Here is a 27,788-nt window from a genome sequence, read left to right as displayed (position 1 = left end):
GCCAACAAAACAAACACGCACACCATCGCGCACGTGCGAGCGCGACAAAAAACCAAAACAACAAAATCCACGCTGGAAACAGCTGCTTTGGCTTGGCATTGAAATCGAGTATGAGTGGCGGGGAGGGCGGGGTATAGTAGCAGGGCATAGCGGTAGCGAGGGCAAGAGCGAGATGATGCGATGCGATGCGGGCACGAAGGCCAATTTGCCGAAGATACCCGAGTCCCCATGAACCGTTGAACGTGGAGCCGAACCGGTTTTTGGCGCTACATTGGCGATGCGTTGGCGCTCAGTGCAAAACGAAGCACTGAAGGTGTCAGTTGGGCTCCCGACGGTTTAACTTTTAGCTCCCACAGCGAACGCAGTTCTCAGCGATTTTGACGCAAATTATAAACGTACGTAAGCCGGTGATTTCACAAAACGCGTTTCGAGTCAAAAGAAAAAGGAAAAAACAAAAAAATAAACCATTACAAACTAACGAAAAATAAAACTGAAAATAAACCCAAAAACACAATTAAAGTGCTAATGATTTGGGATTTTTTCTCACAACTTAAATATTTTTTTTAAATTGTGTTGTTCTTTTTTTTTTGTTTGTGTGCCATTTAATCATCTTTTCAGCGAAAAAGTGATAAAAACAAAGTGAATTCAAACCGTTGTTGCCATTGTTGTTGTGCTCAATTAAAACCTATTTGCATATAGATTTTTTTCGAGTGTGTGAGATCGTGATCGTGATCGTCATCTCCGCTTTGCCTTTTCTTATTAGATTCTCTCTTTTGCTAATTAGCAATTCGAATTTTGTTTTTGCAGCTGAATATATTGATTGATTGGAAAAAAAAAAAAAAACAAAGTGCCAAGTGTATAAGTAAATTCCGGGAAAGCTTTCAACTTATATGTTCATTGTATAAATTGCCGAATGATGCCATTGAACTTGTTAGGAAAATAGTTTTTGAATGTTTTTGAAAAATCCAATATGATTGAAAATAATTTTCAACGTTTCAAACGCAAAACTTAAATAGTTCAAGGTTCAGAAGACTTGTACACATTTAATTCGAATATATTTTCAACTAATTAAATAAATCTGGAAAAATGGTTTAAAACATGACACTTAATACATGAATCCTTAATGCCAAATGGGGAAATAATTGCGATGATCACTGTTGAGTGTTCCACTTTGTCGAGCAATTTCCTCTGAGGTTCTCGTGTTTCTCCGTGTTTCTTTTGTAGGCCGGGTCGTGTAACGTCATCTAATATACATACATGGCTAATAATCCCTTTTCTTACGCCTCCGAAAGTGAGTGGGGAAACCAGCCACCCGCTCGAAACCACCCACATATCGCGTCTTGTTCGGCGAACTATAAACATTAAATAACAATAATAAACAGCAACAAGAGCCGGGCAGAAAGTTGAAGCAGTTTGTCTAAGTGGCTTGGGGCTTTGTCAAAGCATATAAAATATAATACAATAGAAAGTATATGGAAGCCGCAACAACAAAGTAACGAATACAACAACAGCAGCAACAACAACAACAAAAGCAACAACAACAATGGCAACGAGTACATCGCAGTTGTTGGCTCCAAAACACGCAACAGTCCGTCAGAATAAAGTCAGCCATGCCCACCGTCGTCGTTTTAGACCCCTTTGCATCCCCCGAAATATATATGTATGTGGAGCCGGAGCCCTACTCCTGTATATATATTCCCCTCCAGTAACATCGCGTGTTCCGGGGGCCCAGCATGAAGGACTTTCGCCGGGGATCAGGGGGCAGCAAAGGGGCTTCAAACAGCGAGGGCTCCAAAGGCCCCCAGTCTCCTCCGCTGTACACAGCGGGAAATTCTGTAGCGTTCGATGTTGCTCGCATATCGATTCTTACCAGATTCATCCGATTTACTATAGCTCAAATCAAATTAAAATACATTCTAGATGTTAGCCTTTTTAAGGCTTCTAGCAAAATAAGGCAGTGTAATAAATAATAAAATTGTTGAACTGCAGCCACTTCAAGGTTTCAATCCAACTTAGTGAATAATCATTGGAACTCGCTGACAATATCCGCCTTTAAAGAGCGAGTTGGCCCATTTCGCTCAGTGTAAACTCAAGTGCTCGTACTTATAAGCCTATACCACATAGAGTAAAATTTTTTTCTATAACAAAATTTTCTATATTTTTTTCTACATATTTTTTTGTGTTTTATTCTTTATGTTATTTTTTTCGCCACTGCCACCGCTGTGCAACGCTCCCGTTCCCGTTCTCGTTCCCGTTCCCGTTCTGGATCCCGTACTTGGACCCGTGCTCCAACCCGCAACCGGAGAGTAGGTCAGGTCAGTATGTGTTACTATTTGGCTATAAGAGGGTAACGGGGTTCCGGGGGATCCGGGGGCCTGACTGCCCCCCGCGTCTGCGGTAGGCTTATTAATTTACTGCGACTTTTGTTTCGCTGCATTCTAGCTGGGAAAGTCGGCAAAGTCGGCAAAGTCTTGTGGGTTCCGACAAATCAATCAGGAAAACTTAAGGAAAACTGACTGAAATGCGGCAGGGAAGACGTTTCTGACAATCGCTTGGAATAACGTGTTTATAAAAGCTTTTATTGGAAATATTAAACTATAATTTTTTTGATGTACTTTTCAACGTGAACAAGTATATAAATTGAATTTTTTTAAAGTGAATTCCACTCTTTTCTGACATCATTTTATTATTTTAATTTATGAGTGCGCTGAAAATTCAACAGCAAAAACGCAGCACGGTGGTTATTATGTTTCAATTTTATTGCGGAGTTTTAAGCTAAAGCTTTTATTGAAATGAACAACGTAGTTGTGTGGTTCCTATATATTATTTAAAACTGTATAAAGTTGGTGCAGAATTTTATCTAAAAGGTTTTTCCCCTATTTGCCAAAAGAATTCAGCTTTACTGCAACCAACAACTCTTTTAAATACTTCAAAAACTATTAAAACTATCCACCTTGCCGTTAAATATGTGGTTAATCTTAAGCTCATTCAGCCAATTTAGCAATTAAGCCATTTATCAAAGTCAAGTCTATAATCTCAAACATCTTAAGTCCGAGGCCGAATTTAATTAGTCATCTACTATCGATCAAAATCAATTAAATGCCTCTATATCAGAGTCGAAAAATGACAAAAAATTATATCGCTATTATGCAAAACGAGTAGCAAAGTTTGCCTAGACGGGCAAAACTTTCGCAACAAATAATTTCCATGAGGCTAAGTTAAATTCGATTATCCCCCGACCCACACGCAAATTATTTGCAACTTTTTGCTTGGGGAAATTTAATTTGTGGGCGAGGAACGTGCATTATTATGGGGAATCTCCGAAAGTTTTTGCTGACGCAAACAATTAGCTGCGATTGAAAGTTATGCCCAGAAAACATCAGAAGATAATTGTGTCTACAGGTATTCGGAGGTTTTCTTTCGAGCTTTAAACGTATTTTAATATTGCAAATCTGCTTAAACTGCTGCAATGTTTTCCGAAGCTCGGCAAGCCGCAGAAATAGCCAAGGAAATCGGGGAAAATTGGGAAAAACGAGGAAAGAAGGCAGGAAAAATCGGCTAAGCGCAGCGACAACAAAAACTGAAACAAAACAATACCAAAATCGAGAGAAAGTCGAAAAACAAAAGCTCATAGCGCACTTTTGGTTGCTGCGACTGTCAAGCCAAATGCACAGAGACAAAGGCTAAAAGGGGGTAAAGTAGCGGTGAGTGGTGCGAAGGGGGTGGAGGGGGTTTGAGCCATCTGAGGTGGAAATGTTGCAAGCCATGTTGCACGTCCTGTGCCGAAAACTAACACCAAACTGTCGAGAGTCGACCGTTAGGTATCCAATTTATTGTGCAGTTCTGACACCAAATAATTTGACCATATATATTCGACATATGTATGTATAACTAGCATATGTAACATATGTAACTAAATTCTTTAAATTCTTTAGTTTTAAGGTCTTTGAAGCGAATTTCAAAAAATCCCCTAATCATTGTCCCAAAATAGGAGGAAGGAATATGAAAACGCGCTATAAAAGCGCTTTAAATTGTTTCATCAAGTCACTTGTGTACATATATAACAACTTAATCATTAATCTCAGTTAATGTGGGCAAAGCAGTTAAGTTTGACTTTGAAAAAGCAGAACAACTAAGAAGCTAGTCATAAACAGGAAATAGATTTTCAACTCAATTATATATTTTGCACCATGTGCGCATTCGAGCCGCCTCAACAGGGGTTCTTCCAAGATGGGTGGCTTTGGTACACTTCCAGCGGATGTACTCGAATCACCCATTACTGGCCATATTCCGCAGACTCTCCGCCACTCGGCGACCTGCTTTTGTTGTTGTCCACTGTGTTGCAGTGGCATTCTGCATTCGGCATTCGGCACTCGGCACTCGGTGCGCTGCGGTCTGTGGGTTAAAAACAAGGTTTGGTAACAATGCTCTGCCACATTTTCAAGGTCCCAGAACTGCGGCAGGAGTAAATCATAGGCAAGGACAACGCAGAGCAAAGCAAAGCAAAGCAAAGCAAGGCAAGGCAAAGCAAAGGGCTAAGGACACATCTTGTGGTCGACTGAACTCGCCTCAAGGCCCCAGGATAAAGCTATGGCAGGATAGCAGAGGGATCTTCTCTGACCCAAGCGAAACAAAACGAAACGAAACAAAACGAAACTAAATCAAAGCGAAATTCTGGCAAATTAAATAATCAAAAACAATTGTTGGAGAGCTTCTTCGTCGGCGGCGAGGGCAAATTGGATTACGTGTAGATTGGTTAAGATGCCGCGAAACACAAAGACAAACTCAAATACAAATACTCGTATATGTACGTATTTATAGAGTATAGTCTAAGAATATGCACATATATTTGTGCGTCCCGCATATAAGCACACGTTTTCAGATAGAGAACTGACCCCAAAAGGTTATCGCTATCAGCAAAGTCTCCGCGTTTTCAGGTCGTTTTGATGATCATTAGAATAATATTATCTCGAACATTTTTTGGTTCGTGTTTTCTTCACGTATTTCCCCACAAGAGAGGAAGGGCGATTTGGCGTTTGGTGTATAATTATAAAATTCTATAGAATTAAGGTGTCCCACGAATACGCCTCAGAAATATGAATGGAGAAGCGTTTTCATGACTTATAATTATTATGTTCGAGAAAAGCTCCCCTCATGTCTTGTTGCAAACTATTAATAATCGGATTATTTCCTGAACAACGTGGTAAAATGCGAGAGGAATGGCTGAATATATTAAACGAATGAATATATGGCAAAGGCAACTTTAAATTTCATTTGACCGCAATAATTTGAAACTATTCTGAGATGTTGTTGAAAATTGAAACGTGTTTTCAACCGCATTAAAACCTAATCAAAACTTTTATAAATAAAATTGTGTTAACAGTTATTTGATGGCCACTTTGGTGACTTTATTTATTTGGTCCTATGCATACAAATTGATTCGACATTAAATAGCCCAAGGGTAAATAAATATTCCGCATGTACTTTATCGAGAGTTTTATTTCCAGTCGTTTACTGTAGTGACAGGACGACAATGTTTGTTTATCATAAGCTATTTGCTTTCAATTTTCCCCACGGGATTATGTTTAAATATTTAATAAACGACACACAGTCGAAAAAGAAATAAATCAAATGCGACGGAGGGTCGTCCAATGTTGTTTGAGTGATTTGACGCTCGACTTGATTTTGTGGCTCGAAATAAAAATAAAAAAAATATGAGGGAGAAGTTTTCAATTTTTGAGTGGCCCCATCGCCCTAATCGCTCCTCACAATCTACTGTCGATGCTATGCGAAGCAATGCGATGCGATGCCGTTCGAGAATCTGTGAAATTGAAGGGCGGCCAAATTAAAATCGAGGGCAGGAAGTGGAAGACAGACAGGAAACAGTCATAGCAATGGCAGAAGTAACTGAATCTGAATCTGATTCTGAGTCTGAGTCTGAGTCTGAATCTGATTCCGAGTCGGACCCGGACATGGCATCGGAATAGGAATAGGAATAGGAATCCGAGTTGGATCTGAATCACCAGCACAGCGAGACGGAATGAAATTGAAGTTGTCTGGCTTTCAGCCTTTGGACTTCTTCCATGATTTCGACACGATTTGGCCAGCGCTAACCTTGAAATGTTCTCTCTCAGCCACGGTTGCCAACTTTATAAGCCGTTGTGACAATTGAATTGTCAGCACCGCACCGTTTTCCCCGATTTCTGAATCCTTGCTCACTTTTCTGGGTTCTAGCTTCTGGCTTTTGGTTTCTGGCTTCTGATTTCGATTTTCGATATAGGACTTCGGGTTCAGCTTCAACTTTGACTGCAGCTCAGCGAAATTTGTCGTGTCATCTGCTCACTTCTGAGCCGGATTGGATTGTAGTGGGAGAAATAGACGATACTTCCCACTGCGAGGATAGACTTAAAAATTGAAGAGAATGCACTGACATTTCTGTGGTCACTATTTCCAAAAACTTTACTATTGCTTAGGAGGTTGTATAACTGGGAACTAATTAGAAGTGCATAACAAACGTTATATATCTGATTTCCCCAAACAGAGCCCCTCTTTTCGCTCAGTGCAAAACCATCACCCTCTCGCTTTTGCCTTTTTCAATTTGATTCGTTTACAGGAATAGCAAACACCATCCTGTAAATAGTAGCAGTAGCAGTTACAGCTCACTCGGACTCACTGCGATGGACTGTCGATAGTTTTCGCATTAGAAATGACTCGGGGCTACTTGTGGGTTAAGGGACGACATGGGGGCTGGTTGTTGTGGGTTAAGAAAGGGGGCTGGGATTGTCCCCAGTATAAAGTCGGTGTGTAAGCGCTCAGATAACAGCAGATATTGTGTGTTTGTTGATTTGTTTGGCTTTGTTCTCGTTTGTTTGTCGCTCAAACAGGAATAAGAATTTTGCAAATATTTAGTTGGTGTTCCATGACGACTACGATTAAAGGCGATGAAAATCGATGCTGGAAATAAAAAAAAGCCATGTATTGCATGTATTTTAAAAGTGTATTGCATGGCATTATTGATTCCCTCAAGCATTTTCATATTGTGAGTAACGCTTGATGTGTTTATTTTTGCATCTGTGCATCACTCAAGGAAATCCATTGGGGAATCACACGGAAATATCTTGATTATTTATGAAGCTCTTAGGGAAATAGCATGATGCGTGTAAAGACAATGAATATGCAAGAATAGTTATCGGCTTACGAACTGTTTTTAAGAAAATCCACGTGGACAATTTATTAAAAATTATGTTGTGTTGCCTTGATATTTACAATTTAGTAAACAATTTCGATGTGAATTTAAGCTGCACATAATCACATAAAACAATAAACTTGATTTCCGTTTATTGACAGGATAAAGATACAAAACCTATTATAGGATCCATCAAGTCTCGTATAAATATGCTATATATTAATAATCTTAGCCACATCTGGAGCTTGAATTTTTGATTAACTTGAAAGCTTTGGTTCCATGCAGTTCAATGTTCTGTGGGATTTGCACAGCTGTGCTGTATATGCATTTCTATAAGTGGAGTAATAAATATTTTATTACAACCCCCTGAAAATCTGAGGACTTATGCGAATTTCTCACGAACTGCCGGCGGGTGAGACTTTTTGATTTTTGCACGAAAATCTGCTATTGCAATCCTAGCTCAACCGCCGCCATTTGCCACCCACTTTTCGTGTGTCGCGGTTTTTGTGGCGCCCTTGAGACAGCCGCCTGCCTTGCCAACCCCCAACCCCCAACCCCCAACCCCCAACACCCAACCCCACCGCCAGCCACCCACTTGGCGCCCCAAAGAGTGGGTGGGCAAATTAAAAGAACATAAAACGCTGCAACAGGAGCAGCAGTCGGGGTTTTGCTATATGTTCTATACATACATATGAACGAGTATGCATACATGCGCCTGTCTAGCAAGCAGGATATTGCGGTAATGTTTTCCATAAATATTAAGTCATTTGCCAGCTCGCTTTGCATTCAGCAGGGCATAAATCAAATCAAATCAAGACGGGAGTCAGCTCGAGTCAGCTCGAGTGAGCGGATTGGTGGCCTAGTGGGTTGCTGGGATGATTGGGCCGGGGACCACACGACGTATGCGTAATAAAGCGCACCCCCAAGGAAGTAGCAGCATTCGTCACCTCACTGAAACTGGAAATTGGTTCCAGGCAGAGCGGCAATTTAATTGCACATTGACTACAAAATGGCAGACATTGTAAATTACTGGGAATTTCTGCATATTTTCTATTTCAGGCTCGAAATCGAACTGCAAATGCGTTTGGCTTAGGCTTGTAGATCGCATTATGCTTTGTGAAATTAAATCCATCCATGAATAATTATAATCCCATTACTGCAAATAATTCCCTTTTTTAAATTTTAAATTTTTTATTTGAAAATAGCTCTCCCCGAACCGTCACATTTTCCATTTCAATTTTCCATTTCCAAATAGGAAATCCCCCAAATAAATCATGTGAATGCAGTAGTATTTGCTAGTCGCTCTGTCACCTACAACTCTGCCAATATTTCCACCGATTTTATCCATTGAGCTAATATAATTTTTCATGTATAATTTATGATTTAATTATAAAGAATCACCAGAGCGGCTGCCTGTGCGCCTCATCACAAAAGAAAGAAATTGAAAAGGCCATTGTGATTTATGAAAATTATGAGCCGAACTTTACCCAACTCAAAAAATATTTCGAGGGTTTGGGCGAATTTCATTTTCGCTCGCTTCTCACACCTTTTCATGGTTTTCATGGTTTTTATGCTAAAGTTTTTTAAGTGCGCCTGGTCGTCTGAGTTGCGTTGCCATTGTTGAATAAATCTATGGGAAATAATAGCGAAATACATATAAATATACGTATAGATTTTCGTTCACTCAACCAATTTGTCCAATCAACGGTGACGGAAATATGAATTATATTTTCAGACATACATACATACAGATATACATATACACTTCGTGCTTGTCTCCTTTTCAAAGGGAGCCAAACATGGGGCAAATACTTTCCCTTTCCGAAAAGTGTCCTTTATTCCTTCCTTTTTTTTTTTTTGAGTCGCCCATTTACACGTCATTTACACTTTAACATCTTAGCGCCTATACATAAAAAAGGGGCGGAGCTAACAAATTGATGTCGCTGATGATGCTGATTATACGCGTCTCCTCGCCGGATTCCTTTGGGTTATTAAACTTTATTGTTGTTTGGGATTTTCCACGTCCCTCCTCATTTTCCATTTTCCGCCCTGCGGTTTATCAGCTCTGTGGAAATCGCAAATCATTTATTATGAATATACGCAGCATTTGATGTATTTAATATGCCAGGCACAATATTGTATCGATTGAGTGGAAAGATTTCTAAAAACGGCTATTTTTTATATATTTTATTTTTTTGTGATTGATTGGGCGTACTTACACGGTTCACTGGTTTGCCAGCATATAACACATTCGAGTTCATAATTTCCACTAATTGTTTGCAGAGCCATTAAATATTAATAAAGCCATTGTATTATTCGCGATAATTTGTCGTAAAAATTAAGCTAAAGACTAAGCTTAAACAGAATGAGAGAATTTTAGTCAGTATGCAAAAATTTAAGTGATTGTTTTTTGCCTAATCTAGTTGGAAAATGGAGTCCGTGAGTCAGAGCTTTGTTTGTTTGTTTGTTTTTGTCGGAATAATTAAAAACGAATTCATTTTGATTTATTTGAATAATATTTGCATTGGCTGCAAAAATAAATGTGCTGGAAAAATGCTGTTCAAAACTAATGACGACGCCGATGATTGAGTGAACTTCGAACGAATTTATCATAAATCCACACAGGGAAAAGTTGACAAATGATATATTTTCACAGGCGGGGCAAGAAAATGCATACGTGTGTGGGTCGTCATCGTGTTAAACCACAATTGAGCATAAATTTATATTTAATTATGAATAAATTTTGCAAGCGCATTAAGTTTTGCATTTTTAACTCGTCGCCAAAGTCCGCCCATAAAAATGGCCAAACGTTGAAGATCGAACCGAAGTAATATCCTGGAAAGCGATAGTGGTTAATGAGACAGACGAATAAATTGTGCGGAAATAATGGAAACTAGGCCGAATGCGGAAAATGCCCTTTGAAGGCAAGACTGGTTAGATGTATCATATAGAAAATGGAGAGACCTCTTCCGTAATTCGTTATTTTGGCCTTCAACTCATTCGCGCTTAATTCATTGGCCCACTCGGTCGAACATGCCCGCTGGCTGTGTTCTGTTTTACAATGGGCTCATACAATGGCTGTAATGATGAGCCCCAAAACTCCCGGCTTTCATTCAGACTCGGACAGTAAATCAAGAGATAAATATTCACCCGCACACAAGCATGGCCATGCAAACACACAGATACTGGTGTGCACACTAGGGTGACCAAGGTGCATATTCTCGTATACGCGAAAATACGAAAACAATTACTTTTAATTGCTGACAGCGGCTGAAGTTGAATATAAATCATGCTCGCTGCTTTGCGCATTGATACTGTAATTATAATTATATTTGGAATTTTTTGTATAGTTTAGCATTTAAGACTAATGATTTGCTCTTCAAATTTCCACCATTAGTTGTGCTTATCAATTTCCAAGGGAATTTTGATAGATTTGACATGCGATATGCTGCTTCCTTTATGTACGAGTATGTTCATATCATTTTAACTCTCATTGAGTGTAGGAACTATTGTCAATTAAAAAAAGGCCCATTAAATGCTTGGCTGTAGAGATACACCCTACCAAAAAATATATATACGCCGTATGAATATCGAGGCATTTCCCTTTGGCGAGTTCACAATTCGTTAAATGCACTGCAAAATTTATTTATGACGCAACAGCAGGCGGCAAATAATAAACGACTACGTTGAGGTCAAGGGTCGGTTTTCCCGGGGGAGCGAGGGGAGGGGGGAAAGCCGCGACTGCGTCAGCATTTCAACTTTGACATGTAGCGCTGGGCGGACAGAAAAGGGGGCGTGGATTGGATCGGATGGGGATTGGATTGGATCGGATTGGATTGGAATGGATAGGGTTGGATTGGATGGGCAGTAGCTGCCGTTTCCACCGGTTCGCATTTAATTGCACATCAAAATGAACTTTAATTTCGTTTTAATTGCTAAACCCGATTCGGGTTTTGTTTATGATCCGATTTTGCAATGGCGAACAATGAGCGGAGCAACAATTGTCCGTTGTCAATTTAATACGCATTAGCTTTTGTATACTTTTTTGTTTGTTTTGGGTTTCTGGTTTTTGGTTTTTTGAATTTTGGTTTTGCGCATAACTCAATGAAATATGACGGCGATCTGTCAGATGATGTGTCAATGTCAAAATGTCAATGGGAAAGAAAGTGTGAAGGGGCTTGCCACGATAAATGTCAAAAACTTGCCTCGAATGCTTTTTATTCATAGGCGTAACCGCATTTAAAATCCCTAATTTGTTAATGTTTGGTTATTCAATTGTGCATGTGCAGAATAGGAACGCTTTTAAAGTGTATTTACCTGAAAATAAACAACAACTATTTCTGTGTTTGTTGCGACCTAAGAACAATGTTTCTCACACGTTTCAAAGTCTGCCTAAAACCAAAAGCAAAGGCTTTTAAAGGAAATTGGAGGCATTTTTTGGGGCAGCATTTTGCCGAATTCCAAATCCGGATCCAAATGACTCCAAACCGAATTTCGGACTGGGAAAATTATGCAAACATTTCCCAAGAGAGGAAAGAGATCAGCGTGGAGAACATATTTTTGTCTCGCAATCGTTCCGTTTGTTGTTGTCGGGGCTTTTAAACAATTTGTCCAGCATGAGCGTGTGTGTGTGTGCTTGTGGGTGTGTGTGCTTACGTATGGAAATGGTGGGAAATGGTAAATGCTAAATGGGGAAAATGTGGAAAATGGGACTGGAGAATGGGTGGCGGGGGAGCGAATGGGGTAGGTTTGTTTTTAGCCACATGACACATGGCGGGCATAAATCTTGCATGCGGCGTATGGCAAATGAATGCGCCAATAACTCAATAAAACAAAAATGACAAAAAAATCATGGCCAAAAAAAAAAACAATAAGGAAGGGAAACCAACATGGCGCTGCTGATGCTGATGCTGCATGCAGCTGCCACTTCCGGCGGCCATTGCTGACTGTCTGGCAATTGACTTCCGTTTTAAATTTTGCACAACATCCTGCAGATCCTCCCTGGTCATCTCCGCTTCTCCCTTTTTTTAAATTACCACAGAAAAAGTACGAAAACGTTGCAAAACACAGAAATTCGGTTGGCCACACTTGATGGAATGTGGCAGCAAAGGTGCGGAACAACGAAGGATGCGCAACTGGCCAACAGGAACGCGTCCTTGACAAAGGTGCCAGCAAATATGACAAAATGGCCGCCAGGCGACTCAATGAGCTCGGGCCAACCAAGTAAACAACAACAAAGCCCTCAGCGGAAAATATGTACAAAAATGTGTGCCACGTAAAATGTTTATACTTCAGGACGCCAGCAAGGGGTATGTGGAACATGGAGCATGGGCACGATTAGCAGGTGAAAAATCAAATAGGGCCAGGCTTGAACTTTTGAACTTCGTTAAGAGATATTTACGTTTACAACTTCTTTGATTTATTTTACATTTCCTGTTCTACTTAAGCATGAGTATAATTTGTATATACTCGTTGATGACTTGCCGTTTATTTCATGCTATTTATATAACTTCAACTATGAAATAGCTTTTTGATTTTCAAAAACTACCATTATTAAATTGTAGTAAAATTTTAGAGGGTATGCCATATGCCCATTTTCTTTGCAAAGTTTTTCCTTGTTTTTCTCCTTGCTGGATGCGGCAAAAACAAAAGAAAACCACAAGCGAAAGCAAAAAAATGCGCGCCAAATGCAAACAATGACAAAACGCCGACAGAGGCAGCGGCAGCGGCAGCGGCAGAGGTCGCCAAGTGTCGACAGACAAACAGAGGGGGGTTGGAAGTTCCGGGGGGGGTGGAGGTGGAATGGCACCCAAAAGTGGCAAAACAAGTCAACGTTGCAGCGACACCACCCACCACCCACCAGCACCCCTTTTCCAAAATGAGGTCGGCGCCATATATATATTTTTTTGTTTTCGGCTTCTTTTTTTTTCTATCTCGCTTTGTTGATGCTCTTGTTGTTTTTTAATTTTATTTGCACTCGCTCCACTTGAAATACATTGTGCTGCCATCGCCATCGCCATCGCCAGCGTCACCGCTGACCCCTGACCCCTGCGAAGGAGCTGCGCATTTTGGGCGAACGAGAACTGTGTCACCGGCGCGGAGTCGCAGAGATCCTCGAAAAGCCAAAGACAGAAGGGCTAATATGCGCGCAGATTTCGATTCTAATTTTCCTCTCGGCTCCGTAACAGGCTCACTGAGAGAAAAGTGCCCCCCCCTTTTCACATATTCACATTTGACCTCTAAGTCGGCATCGAGGTATCCAGTTTTGTGCCAGAATGAACCATTATCGCGCGAGTCGAAGCAATAAACTAGATTATTGAACTATTTGCCAATGTGAGCATTATCCTGCTTGAAGGACTTGCAATGGAATCAATGCACTTCCTTTGCACCCAACCACTAAAAAGGCGATAAAAAATGACCGAATTAAGCACGTACATACATATATATGTATGTATGTATGTATTCTTTAGTGGCTGCCAGATGGCCGTAAAAGATATCGCATATGAACTTCCGCCTGAACTTGCTATCCAGATGCACACTAGATCCAGATAGACACGGTTAAGGCAGATTTCATTTCATTTTCCACCTGTGAAAGGCCACTTCTAAATGAAATTGCTTGAAACTGGATCCCAGAAATGGAAAAACTTTATGGTGACCCCTTTTGCTGCTGCCTGGCTGGGCGAAAAAAACACACAAAAACAAAAAAAAAATATAGAAAAGTGGGCCAGACCTGGCAATTGCATCCTGCATAGCCCCGCCCAGCAATCCCCCTCCCCCCGCCCTCCCCGCCTTCTGATTTATGCTTTGACCTTTTCCGCAGGCAGGGAAAATTTTTCTCGTTTTGTTCTGCGCTTTTTTCGTGCACTCTGTTCCCTTACTCATTTTTGAGCTTAATTAGCGACGTTAGTCGGCAAATGGCATTAGTGGGTTAATTAGGGGCAGACACACACACACACATGTATGTATGTGCGGTTATCAATGTGTGTCAACGTATATCTTTTTGGCCTAATGAGCCCCGGAGGACTTGCGGCCGGGAAATGGGTGGCAAACCTCAAGTCAACACATTTTCCTGGCCTTTTTTCTAGCTTTAATTTGATTTTGATTAATTGAAGTGTCGCTTGACAAAATCCAATTAATTAATCTGATTGAGAGATGGACGAAAACACACAGTGCCATCCATCTTGGGAATACAAATTGTTGCCTACTTTAAAGGGCTTTCGTAATTCTTTGGCGTGAATGTTTTACATAAAATAAATGCCTCTGGTGGCCTGGCAATTTTATTTCGGATTTTAAAGCCAACCAAGCCAACCAATAAGATATAGATACTTCACTTATGAAACTAACATTCTAACATTCAGGTCTTGCCCTGCTTGATTAACTTTATCTATCAATCTATCAATCAAAGGAGTAGCCCTTTTCAGCAGCAGAATTGCATTTGAAAAGTTTAATTGCTGGAAACTCTCAGAAACGCTCAGAATAAAACCCAATTCATTGAATGACCAAAATAATAATAATTTCTCTCCCCATTGTGACTGTAAATTTGATTTGAATGCAGATATAACTGAGCCCAGCATGGCAAATAAATAGATTTCGAATGCAATTTCCGTTTATTTTTGTTCACAAATATAGACAGGAGACTTGAGCCCAAAGCCGGCGAGTAATGAAACGAAAGCTGAGATGATGAAAAAATATCAGAAGGACTTACGCCTGACCAAAAACTGCAATTCATGTGATTACAACGTATAGGCTTTATGTGGAATGTGGGCCAACACCGAACACAAGGCCGAAAAATTCGGCAGAAATTCGGCAAGAGAATCCATAACAATGCAGTTTATCAAAACAGATGCAGCAAGGACGAAAGGACACAGCTATAGCCTGCTAGTGTGTGCATGTGCGTGCCAGAGAGAATTTGGGTTATCCTCCCGAACACAACGACAACTACATTTTGGGGCCACTCTCACCTGTGCTGCTGTGCCAATAAAATTAAAATATTTTCGACATAAATCAAACTCCAAATTGGGCCAAGCGAAAACAAATGAGTTGACAATAAACGACTGTCCAGACACTTGGTCATACCCTGTAACCGCCGTGGGAATACGAGATTAATGGCCACCATCTGCTTCAGACCGTGTGACTTTAATGAATTGCATGCCTTAAATACATTCTCTTATATAACATCTTGGATATTATGAAACGAGGCAGGAGTACCCATTAATTCTTTCATTAGCACGGAGACATGAGAAAATCCTTATAACTAATTAATCCTTATAATTAATTTTAAAGTTCGTTATGGAGGCATTTCGAAACATGAATATTATCGATATGTACACAAAACATACTATATATGTTATGTAGCTAAATGAAATAGTTGGATAGTTAGCATAAAATCAAATTTTGCAGTTCGGTGCTTTAAATTTTGGCTTGCCAATTTACATTTTTGGTTTATAAAGCATTTTTAAAGTTCTTTTTACTGAGTCTTTTTATTTTATCATTGCTTTTCTCAATCAACACAATGGGCAATTTATAGTTGAGCTGGTTGCAAATGCAGCCTGTCTTGCTATGGAAAAAATTGCATTTCATTGTTGATTTGGATATTTCTCTAATGGTCTTTGGTCTGTCCGAAGTTTGCTGGCGATGTGTACAACATGCAGTGAAAGAAACTTTTTTTCTTAGTGCAATGTTAGAAATTTATCAACAATCGAAATATATTTCTAGAGGTTTGGAAGTTCCTCAGGAATGTAAGAGGATTCTGTTGGTATTTAGAGATGAGGTCTGGCATTACTTTCTAAAACCTTGTCCCGAATGCTGGCTACTTTTCGCCCAGTGTAGGCATTAGGTGTGGGCTTGAATGGCCGTCTGGTCGGTCCGTTCCTCTGTCCCTGACACCCTGACAGTTGCTGGCTCGCTGGAAATTGAAAATTGATATGGCATCGCTTGTTGGCTGCACCATTCTGCTCTTCCGCTCTTCCGCTTTTCCGCTCCTCAGCGCCGTCAGTTTTGCGTCGCCCCTCCCTGCGATTTCCCAGCGATTTCCCAGCGATTCCAATTCCCCCCAATTTTCCACACCTCCTCCCCTCCCCTCCCCTCCCCTGTGTTGGCTGTTATCGTCAGGCGTCTGTGTCGCGTTTTTAAAACATTACCATGCACTTATAGTCGCAGCAGCATCTGAATCACCAGAAGCATCAGAAGCCCTAAACGAGCGCAAATAGTAATGACAATGCCGCACAGTGGGATCAATTGCAGTGCAAGTGCGCACTTTAATGCCATCGAGTGTGTGTGTGTGTTAGTGTTGGATGTAACCGCTTGTGGCCGATAATCCCTGTAGTGCTTGCGGTTTTGTTCCAGATGCCATATCAAATGTTTGTGGAAGCTGAAAAATTGAACAAAATACTGGACGGGAAACGTGCCTTGTGAACCTGATACATTTGCGGGTTGCTTATGTCAGCAATTGGGTCAAGCCCATGATGCACTTTCATTGGCTGATAAACAAACAAGTTAGGAACACTATATAGTTGCACATCGAGGGCATTGAAAGTGCTTTAAGATAAAGGAGCGCGCAAATAAGATATTTAGTGCGTCGCCAAGTGAAATGCAAAATATTTGAAGAATTTCAAAAGTCTGACTCTCCACCGTACAGTGCTTGCTCGCTATGCGCGCTCTAAACGGCAGTTGCAGTTGCAGTTGCAGCCCTGCCATCAAACATGTACAACTCCTTCCGTTTCCGCTGTGCATATGTGTGCGTGTTTGTGTATGTGTGGACTGGCATATGTGTGAGTGGGCCTCCATTTATTTCGCTGGAGTCTGTGTGTAATTTTACTTTTTTCCGACTGCAGTGACTGCTGCTGCTTCATCTGACATGATTTCCGCATGTCGTTTGAGTTTTTCTTGCCGCCGACTTTTTCTTCGTTTGCTTGATTTTCTTTTTTCCGCCTTCTGCTATGGCTCGTTTTTTATGTATGAATACACAGCTGTGGTCGCAATAATAGGGCACAATATATTTCAAGTACACAGCATTAATTTGAGGAATTGTCTTCGAAATGATTACCACAAATGCTTATTTCTTATTGGCTTGAAAAAAAGTTGGTTTTAAACGGACAGCTCCTATTAATGTGAGCGCTGCTATGCGAATAAGTTTGACTCCATTTTTTCCTGCTCAATTTTATACAAAAAACGCCAGTTTATGTTGATGTGTGCATGCTTTTCCTGTCGCGCTGCTGCCGCTGCCATTGATATCGCTGACGAAATTGAGAATTATTATGTTTAAACGTGTGTGGCATCGTCGCTATTCGAGCCTTGGCATTCCCGCGTTTTCCCGCATTTTCTCGGCTTTCCCCACGACTTTTTCCGCCGAAATTCGCCGGGTGACATGCGAGTTGGCATTGCATGTGCTGCTGCCTTCTGTTGCAGACTTTGCGGCGCTTTCTTCAAATTAGATTGCCTTGTGATGACTTTAATGCAAAGCCCACTTACAGAAACCCGCACACCATACACCCACACCCACACACACACCCACACACACATGCAAACAGCGGGCTGTCAGCCTCAGTTAAACCTATACAAACACGAATGGCAGGCCAGGAAATGGAGTAGAACTTTATTTATTAAATAGAATCTGATGCTTGCCCAGCTAGAGCTTGAATTTTTTTAAGCTGATAGAGTTTTAATAAAGTCCATGTAAAGTGGATGAAAGTTTGAAAAACATCATTTAACATAAATTTCGCATTTACGATTTAAGAAACTATGACAGTGCTATGAATAGTAAAATAGTTGTTATCGGATTGTTTATCTCGGTGTTTGAACAAGGGGTATCTGATAGTCGAGCAACTTCTTGGGTTTTTATTTTACATATCGATATCGATATTTCAACAACGTTCTGAATGCCATTGTGTGGCTTTTGACGTCATGTCAAGTATAATAATACAATTGCAGACATTAACATATGCAATACATCAAGTGGTGCCAACCATGCCCACCTGAAGGCATGAAATATGTTCTTAAATTGTCTCAGGAAATAAAAGTTATAAGTTCAATGAATGAAATTGCTTTGAAATGGGTGTCATAAGCTGCAAAAATAATTCATTAGGTAAACATTTTGTACATTCTATTTTAAACGTAACTTATATTCCTTTTGGGAGTAAAGATCTCTTTGATCACACGCTCTTGTTGCAAATAATTTAATTAAATTTGCATCCAGCACCGTTTTCCCATACTTCGTGTTGCTACCTTTGCGATTGCCTAGGCTGCAGTTTCAGCAGCTACAGGGCAATCAATAGAAAATGGCAACAATTCAGGCTCGCAGGACGAGACAAAAGTCAATGCCATGTCCGTGCGGCTATAAGGCACTATGTGTGTGTAGTGGTGCGGCTGTGTATCGCACAAAAGGCTCTTTGTTAAGCACACACACAGATGCAGAGTTACACACAGATACTGGTAAATACAGGGCGCCTCTGACTTGCTGCCAAAGGCTAATGAAGGCAAAGGGAGCTGGAATGGGGCCCTGAATTTAGAGGAGGACATGCCAGGATGCACTTGCCACTTGGCAGTGCACAGCTCCAGTTGCTGCTGCTCATATGCCTAGGCCATGTTGACATCAAACAAACAAGCAAACAAACAAACAAACAGACAAACAAATACACAGCAACACAGAAACACACAGAAACATACAAGCACAAATAGAGAGGCCGGCAAAAGAGCACGGAATATGAGGAACGGAAAACTGGAAAAAACAAACCGAATAAAATTTGTATAAACTGAGTGAGTTCGGATTTGGGCAAGTCCGAAATGGAAAACTCGTGTGTTCGGATGTTAGAAACGTTCATTTCAAAACAGGCAACTGCTTCGAATCCCCCAAGTTAAGGTGAGTTCGCAAATGAACTTCCAAGTCGAGTTGATCTCCGACACTAATTTCCAAGAAGTGCTGGATATAGGAATGTATATTTTAGTTTTTCTGGATTGAGAATTACATATAAATCTAAATATATAGCTTGATTATAAATGCAGCCAAAGTGTAGGTTTTGTCAAAAATATTTTGGAATGTTTTGCTGCAATTGAAACGTTTATGAAAGCTAATTTCTGTTGGACCTGACAACCCCGTCTGAATTTTTCCCCATTTTCCATTTCGCATTTCACCGGAGGCGAGAGGAAATATTAATTATGCCAGATGCAGCTGCTGCCTCCGGAGTTGCTGGGGATTCCTGTCTGCGGATATTGCATCTGTCTCTGCCCCCCGAAAACCTAGGGATCCTGAAGAGCGTAGAGCGGGCTAATCAGAAATCATGGAAAATAGTCCGGAATCCTCGGCATTTTCCCGAATCAAACAGCCGGTCTCTGCCGCTGTCTCTCTCTGGCCATTACGATATTTATGTAAATTTATTGAGCAACAAGCGGATTTCAATTAAAACGCAATGTCGACGAATTTAATAAAGGCGTATACGAAAGGGGGAGTGGCTGGCGACAGGCAAAATAACTTTAAATTAATTAAAACGCGGCGGGCAAAAATGTTTTAAGCTTGCGATGACAACAAACGCGGGCGTCAAGGAGTTTTCGCGGCAATCTCAGAGTGGCTTAAACGGAGGGGTTGCGGGTGGGAAAACTCTGCAGGGCTGGGAAAATTGCAGCGGGAAACGCAGGGAACGGAGCTGAAATTACGGGCGAGGAGAGGAGAGAACAGCAAACATCTACACTGGGGTAGCAGCTTCTACGGCTGCAGCTTCTGCCAAGGCGCATCAATGTCGCGAAAATTAATTGAAACGAAGGCTGGAATTTTCGCAAGGACTTTCGCGATGGTTTTCCGCGAGGCCAAAGCTGCAGTCGATGCGCGGAAAATGAAATAATGAAGATGCGTTCCCATGTCTCTGCCAGCGAGTAAGGAACCTCCGTTGGGCAAAAATGGTTTTAGGCGGACGAGTCGCAGTGAAATGGAAATTTCAGTATTTCAGTTTTTCTGCAAGGAAACGGAAGGAAACTGCACGATGTGTAAGCGAAATTTAAGGCTGCGTTGAAAGCTTTCTAGTGGCAGGGAACCGGAATACAGTATTATGTGAGATGTTTAACTAATGTGCTCATTTGTTTGGTATGTTAAATTAATAAAATGCCGGATGATCTTAGAGTTAAGAGTAGCTCCTCGATCCATTTTGAAATGTACATGTACATGGGAAATATCTAGCTTCACTGGCAAATGCAGACCTGATTTATACACTGGCACTGATTATTTATGATCCAAAGCCAAGTTGGTTTTTGGCCACTGACCAGTTGGAGAAAATTGCCGTGCGAAAGAGAGGGCGATAGAAGCTGCGAAAGAGACGGGCGGTAGGTGGAAAGTGGAAGGTGGAAGAAGAGAGCTTAAGCCAAAACATTACCGCACGTCCGCAAAGCTCCGCTTCAGTTCAGTTCTTGTCCTCTGGCCCCCGAAAAGTTGCAGACAACAAATGAAATTAAGCAAATAAATTTTGAGGCGGATTAGTTGAGGGACAAACTACTGAGGCGTGAGTGGGCGGGGTCCGGAAAATGCGGGGGAAATCAGAGGGGAAAAGCATGGCGAGGAGAGTGGAATTGGTGCGGGATAAAAACAGCTGAAACTAACTGCGGAACGTTTTGCGGCTTAGCGAGTTATCAGGCAAGTCGTTTAGCCTTTTCTATGTGTTTTTATATGGCAGCCGGCTACCTTCTGCATTTTCCTTCCCTTGGCAGACCCAAGAAAATTGCACACGAAATTGGAGTTTTCGAGTTGAAAATTGGAAGTCGTGCGGTGGAAGACTGCGCTTCCCCATCGAGGCAATTAAAATGTTGAGTCCTCGTCCTGGGCCAGGCCAAATGCGTCCAGGCTTGAACTCCGACCCCTTGCGGCTGCCCCATTATCCTGCCACAATATTTCCACACTCCATATGTGGAAAAGTGGCGGGGGAAGGAAATCCAAGCTCTTTATTCACTCAGCAGTGCAAGCAAAAAACTTAACCCCCTCTCGGCACTGCTGATACCCAGGAAAATTGACAGAGTGATGAAAATAATTTCTTATGGCAAGAATAATGGGGCATTTGGTATGGGATAATAACGAATATTAATAATAAGGACTGAGAATCTATTGGAAAATTATTTTATTTTTTATATATTAAGCATAATTGCACTGTTATTCAGTTTTATTTTGTTGCAAGCTTAATCCCCTGCACATGGAATCACTGACAATTAAGAAATAGGTGCGAGGGAATCAATCCAAATTAAGGAAATGGAATGCCTTTTGATTTGATTAAGTGCAACACATTTTGAGGGCGTTCAACTGGGACAGAGGATTATCGATGATGATTGATTCAATGCGCTTCTGGGATGAAAAATGTGGCCAAGTGTTGATGTGTTTTTAATCAAACGAGTGGCATAGGGATCTGTGGTATCATTTTTAGAAGTACTTTGAATTTCGATTCAGGGAACGGGAAAGAAAAATAATGTTATTGTAATTTAGCTATGACTGTAGAAAGCCACATTTTTTCATTCATTATAATATTGGGTTATTTGGATTGCTTGTTGATTTTTGGGTTCTCTGATTAAATTAGCTCCCAAGTGAACGACTTTCCTGTTGCGGGACATATTTACCCATAGCTACCCCAAAGTGCATTAAAACTAACAAAAAATTCCATCCTTTCTCTGTCATTGCAGGTGAGTGCAGTTTCTTTCATCTTCATTTCGGTTCGTTTCATTTCCCCGGACTAAGCCGGGCCAAAAAAAAAAGAAAAGGACAACAGGGAAGACGGGTGAAAAGACGGTAAAATGGAAAAGATCCAAAACTTTTTTCGTACAACTTTGTTTGGCTTTGTCTGCGGCTCGGCCGTAAGTAAGTAAAAGCAAATTTTTTCCCTTTTTCCGGATGCGTTTTCCTTTCTTCTGCCATATTTTCCGGCGTTTGTATGTGTTTGCGTTTGTGTGAGATGGGGGGCTGAACCGAATATGTCAATGATAAATGGCATAATCTGTTTAGCCCACAACAAACCCGCACAAACCGCCCCTCGTTCGCCCCTCGGCCCAAATGATAATGCACAAAAATTATGCTAATAGCTTAATGCCATCGCACTTAAGCGCTAAGACAGCAGCGCCCAAGACGACAGCACCCAGACGACATCTCGTCCCCAGAATGGAGTTGTGATTTTGCATGGGGTCTTACATACCCTTTCGGGGGGTATATTTACTACCAGTATACACAGAAAAGTGTTTAAAACTCATATTACTTGCAAATGATATCCTAGCATACTCTTATTCCATCTCTCTGTGTTTACCATCTTAGGAAGATAGTATGTATTGTCTGCGTTGTCTTGATATTACAGGGTATACCCAATTCATTGCACTTTCTCGAAGCTGGCATTCATTTAGTTTCGCCAGCCTTCTGTTGTCGCTTGTCTGTCGACGCTTCGAAAACTTGGCTTCACTTCTGGTCCTCGGACTTTGGGATTTGGACTCCGCTTGCCCAGTTGTGTTAGCTGACCCCAACACGGGGCATTTTGGCAGCTGGGACCACAGCAACAACAGCAACAACAGCAACAACAGCAACGACAGCCATTGCAGTGGGCGCAATTGCTTTTGGCCGGCCCGAGCGCTCTTGGCCGAAATGGGCAAAGCAACTTTCCTGGCCTAATGTGCGACTCCAAATGGCCGTTGCTTTCGCCTTTGTTGCTGTGTGTGTTGCCGTTGCTCTGGCCGCTGCACAAACTTATGGCCGAGCGAAACTTTCGTGAAAGAATCATTTTTGGATTGGCACAGATGTGACAAGAGGATATACACAACAAGGACTGAGGAAGCCGGGAGGGGGGGCTGAAGAGGTGGCTGGGACTCGAGGAAATGAAATGATCATAAATCCAGGCAGGAAGGGGAAATGTGCAGAGCAAGATGGACGGGAAAAGCTTTCAACCAATACCTTTGACGTTTCATTTCAGAGTTTGGAAATAGGAGTTCAAGAATATGGTATTTGAAAAAAAATCCAAGCAAGAATAATAAAAAATACAAAACTAACACAGGTTCAGACTTCAAACGGAAAAGTGCCGAGTAATTGTTTATAAAAAAAATGTTTAACATATTTCACAAGAATACTGTACATATTTGAAAGTTATAGCAAACATGATTTCTAAAAAAACAGAAATTTTATTGCAAACTAAACCGAACATTTTAGGGAACATGAAAGCTAAAAAGAGTAAAAACACAACCAACCAAATGGGAAAATTAAAAAGAAATACCCAAGTAGTAAACGCAAAAAAGGGGTTGTAAAACTCAGCAAAAAAAAAAAAAAACAGAGTAGTGTTGCAAAGCAGCAAAAAGCAGATAGCCCCAAAGGAGAATTGCAAAAAGCGAGCAGTTCCATGAGCACATGAAAAACGATTCAAGAGCTGCGTCAGCGGAAGAAATGATTTTTTAAGTACGCACCCAACAAGCACCGAAGAACGAGGAAAATTGGAAAACCCGGAAAAACACTAATAGTGAGATGCAACAAATAACGACCAAATATCCATCACCGCAGCGAAGTCCAGGCAAAGGCTTCTCGGATATTAGCGCAAAATGCGAGGGAGTGCTGAAAAAATACCAAGCACATCTAAATGATTTTGGGAAATCACTTAGCTGCACATGAAAAGTGCCAAATCAGCTGAAAAGCGCGAAAAGGCGAAGGGGGCGAAATGTGGAAAAGCCCCCGACGAAGTCGATGAAGATGGAGCCGCAGACGAAATATTAAATGATTTGCAGCAGATTTTCCGCGCACACAACGAATGTGTGTGTGTATGTCTGTGTGTGTGTGTGTGTGTGTGCCTTGGGGGCATCATAAGCAGCCAAAGGATTCGGAGTTGCAGGCTAAAGGCAACGAGAGTGCAAATCGTGTCGGGCAGCAGCTAAAGTGAAAAGTGCAGCGCCCTGCACTGAACAATTTTTAGGGATTCCCCATCGTGATGTATGCATTTCCTGATGCCCTAAAAATGGCCATTTTCTAGCCAGTGAATGTCCTTTCATTACTGTACTGGGCTTCCAACATAAATACTATACTAGAAGGGAAATCAATCTGTGGCTAGGTGGCTCGTTTCAAAGTTTATCTTAGGTGTCTCTTCAAAGTAAATATGATGGCACTTATGCGTCCTGTCTTAGACAGTGTCTGCAATGCAAAGTAGAATTAGTATTCCAATAGTTAGCTGAGCGACCCCGTGAGGGAGTGTGCAAGGGAAAAGGGCAACGCCATGTGGAACGTGCAAAAACAGAGCAGTACCCAGTACCAGTAGCCATTTTAACACACACGTAGGGAGATTGCTTTGGAGTTTATTGAGCCTGGCATTCAAGGCAGCAGGGGGCATTCGGGGCAGTTCATTTCATTGGCATTATGATTGGAAGCTGTCGTCGTTTGCCTCAAATTGTGCAAGTTATGTGGATGTGGTGGCTGTGGTTCAGTGGTTCAGTGCCCACTGGGTGAGGCTGCATTTGAGGATATCCGAAAATTTCGCACAAACGGAAATGACAAAAAACGTACGAACGTGTGCGGGTTTGGGTCAAGCACTCAATGCTGACCGCAGGTCAACGAGGGTTATGGAGGGTTATGGAGGGTTATGGAGGGATTTTGGGGATTTGGGGGTGGCATTTTGGGTGTTTTTGTGAATTTCTGGCTACACAGAGAGAAGCGATACAGGGAGACACTGGCGAAAAGCTCGAGAGCTGAAGCGCTGAAGAGCTGAAGAGCTGGAGAACTGGATAGCCAGACATTTGCCACATCAGCAAATGATGTGAAAATCTCATTTCCAGGCGCAACTGCCAAAGGTAATGGGCAAAAACGGGACAAGGGGTCCTGCAGCCAGGGTCCTGAATCACAGGATCCCAGGATCCCAGTGCCCGGCAACGCAACACACACACACACACACACACACACACACACATGGCACTAAATTTGTGGCAAGCGAGCGCAAAAAAGGTCCACAAACTGCGAACCTAATGATGGGTAAGAGGATTCAAAGGCGGGGCTTATCAAATTGCGCATACATGGATGTCGCACAGCTTCATTAGGGCGCTGCAATGATATGACCATCCCACCGTGCCATCCAGTTTACCATTTCATTCCACTGAATGGCAGCAAATCAAATTTAATTGAAGCACAAAAATCTGTTGCCTACTTTTGCGGGCAAGGGGCAACAATTGCGTGACTTCCTGTCCTCGGCTCTTTACCCTCTTTTTTGTACAACCGATACGCCCCCTTTTAACCACTGGCAATTGGCAGAAACGCTACTAATTCGGTTGAATGTTTGATTGAAGTTTGGCTAACAGCTCTGTGCGATAGGCTTAATTATATCCGGCTACGAACACAAGTCCTTAGCAGACCAACACCAAATGAATGGGTGAGGATTACGGCTGTTGACTCTGCTTAGAGTGACCATTAGGAATAACCATTTGGGTAAAAGGAGGAAACAAAATATATTGCAATTTCCGGCGAACACCAAACAGCATTTTAGGTAAACCCAATTTGGCTTTTAAATGCCAAGGCGAAAACGAACAAATTAGTAACCAGGCTCACGCATCTCGAATTCTTCAAAAACCATGGCTGCCATTATGACCAGGAGAAAGATGATTAGCGCATAGCGGGCAACCATGTCAATGGTGATTCCTTCGGTAGGTTCCAACTGGGAGATCGCTTCCCCCATCGCCTTGGCCTTTTCGCAGTGTTTGCGGAACATATTTATGTTGCTTTTGATCGTCTCTTGTGTATGCCGCTGGTGTTGGATGCAACGCTGGATGTTCCCGCTGCTCCTATCCACCACCACCCCGAAGATGTGGTCCAGCGAATGGGGGGTAATTCTCATTCTGGTTAGCATGATTTCCTCCAGTTTCAGCTGGTTGAGACTTGTATTCGCTTCGGTCGCTTCGGTATTCGCTTCTTCGGTCCCATTTGGAGGCAGGCTGCGTGGCCGCTCAGAGTTCGGATCAATGAGCAGTTCCAATGTCCTGCGCAGAATGGTCACGCAGAACGGCTCAAACTGGTGCATGGAATGGTTGGTCCTATCAAGCAATCGAGAAGCCTTATCGTAATTGCCGCTCATCATGCGGTCGAATATCCGATCCAGATTTCTGAGCTGCTGTTCGCTCATCCTGACACTCGGAACGGACATTTTGAAATGGGAAAACTTAAGCGAGTCTGAGATCTGGATTTATCTCGGACTTTGTTGTCTTGGGCTACTGTGATAGGGCACAGAGTTTGAAAAACGAACATAATAGTTGTAGGTAATACGAGTTCGAGTGGAGTAGGTAATATTTCTTGTTTAATCCAAGTCTGGAAAGACTAATAATTTGATATTTTTCCTTACATGCCATCACATTCCTTTGTCTGCCTTTAAAGTCTGGTAGTTCTCCATACCATAAGTATGTATATTTAAATATCCTGAATAGATGGAGTAACTCATTGGTATCCTATGGTACCCTAATATTTTCCCTCTTCTGTGTATTTTCAGCTCGCCTATTCACTTTTTGCGCTTTCGTTTGCTGTATTCCAACCAAAAGAACTCTTCCTCATTTTGGCAAGCCAGCTTTCGGTTCAGTTCAGTCCAGTCCATTGACCCGGCATTGTGTGGATTTGGACTTGGAATTGGACTTGGAGTTGGTTTTGTTCTTGGTCTTGGTCTTGGTATTGCGTGTTCCTTGCTTTTCTGGTGTTGAGTTCGCACAATTAATTTGGCGATTTACTTAATTCCTCTTCCTGTCCCTCGACCCAATTAAGGGTGTGCTTTTGTTTTGCCATTTTCGATTTTGATTGATGCATTTCGTGCGAGGACGTGATCGCCCTGCTCTTGCTCTCGAGTTATCCGCACAACTCGTACGAGATTTCACTTAATCAAACTTCAAGTTGTGTTTCATCAGCATTTTCCGGCCTTCCACTCGTTTTTCTTATGGGCCATTTCATCTGCATTCCACGCTGCCTTTTTTGTTGGCAAAGCAACAAATGATGCGTAAGAAATGCTTTAATAAACAGGGAAGCAGTTTCCTTTTTTTTTTTGGTTTTTTTTTCTTTGTGGGTGGAAGATGGTAGTTTGTTTTCCGGGCCATTTGGCTGGAAAGTCTTTAAGTTGGCCCGCATATATGGCTGATCGGCTGGGCAGGGAGGGCAGGGAGGGCATCGGAGGTGTAGTTTTGCGAGGGGCCGCACATCTATTCCGTTTGTTTAAGGGCTAATAAATATTTTAGCCAGGGTGGAGCAGAAAAATATGTTTGCAGCAGTTGGAAACAAACGAGCGAGCAAACGAGTTGAGTAAATCAAGCCGCACTTCCGCTTCCAGCTGGAGCTCGTGTCCCATGCTGCAAAAAGAGGAGAGGCCCCTGAAAAGCACCCCTAACCCCCAACCCCCAACCCCCAACCCCAAAAACTCCCAACCCAACCCAACGCCCCATTCCGAAGAGCACCGAAAATACCCTTCCTGCCCTTGCTTGTCTGCTGTCTACTGTCTACTGTCTGCTTTCTAACTGAATGAAAGCCTTGGCGCGTTGACTGATTTCGAATGGATTTTCCACGCTTTGCATGTGTGTGTGTGTGCTTCAGTGTTTCACTGTTCGAGTGTTCCAGTGTGTTTCGCTGTGTGTTTCCCTCTGTGCCTCTGTCTTTGTGTCTTTGTGT

At 41.9% G+C, this 27,788-nt stretch overlaps 1 protein-coding gene across 2 annotated transcripts in view; it reads left to right on the top strand.

Annotated features, from left to right (window-relative positions):
• Positions 1-263: 263 nt before the first annotated feature.
• LOC120455252 (glycine-rich protein DOT1) overlaps positions 264-27,788 on the top strand; it is a 79,522-nt gene continuing 51,997 nt past the window's right edge. The window contains exon 1 of one of the 2 annotated variants that reach the window (XM_039641251.1): positions 264-397. The gene's annotated coding sequence lies outside the window, so the exon portion shown is untranslated. The remainder of the gene's footprint in view (positions 398-27,788) is intronic. The other variant, XM_039641249.2, reaches the window with a different exon arrangement.

Source organism: Drosophila santomea, chromosome X (genome assembly GCF_016746245.2).
Source record: "Drosophila santomea strain STO CAGO 1482 chromosome X, Prin_Dsan_1.1, whole genome shotgun sequence".
NCBI lineage: Eukaryota > Metazoa > Arthropoda > Insecta > Diptera > Drosophilidae > Drosophila > Drosophila santomea.
This window is presented reverse-complemented; position numbering and strand designations above follow the sequence as displayed.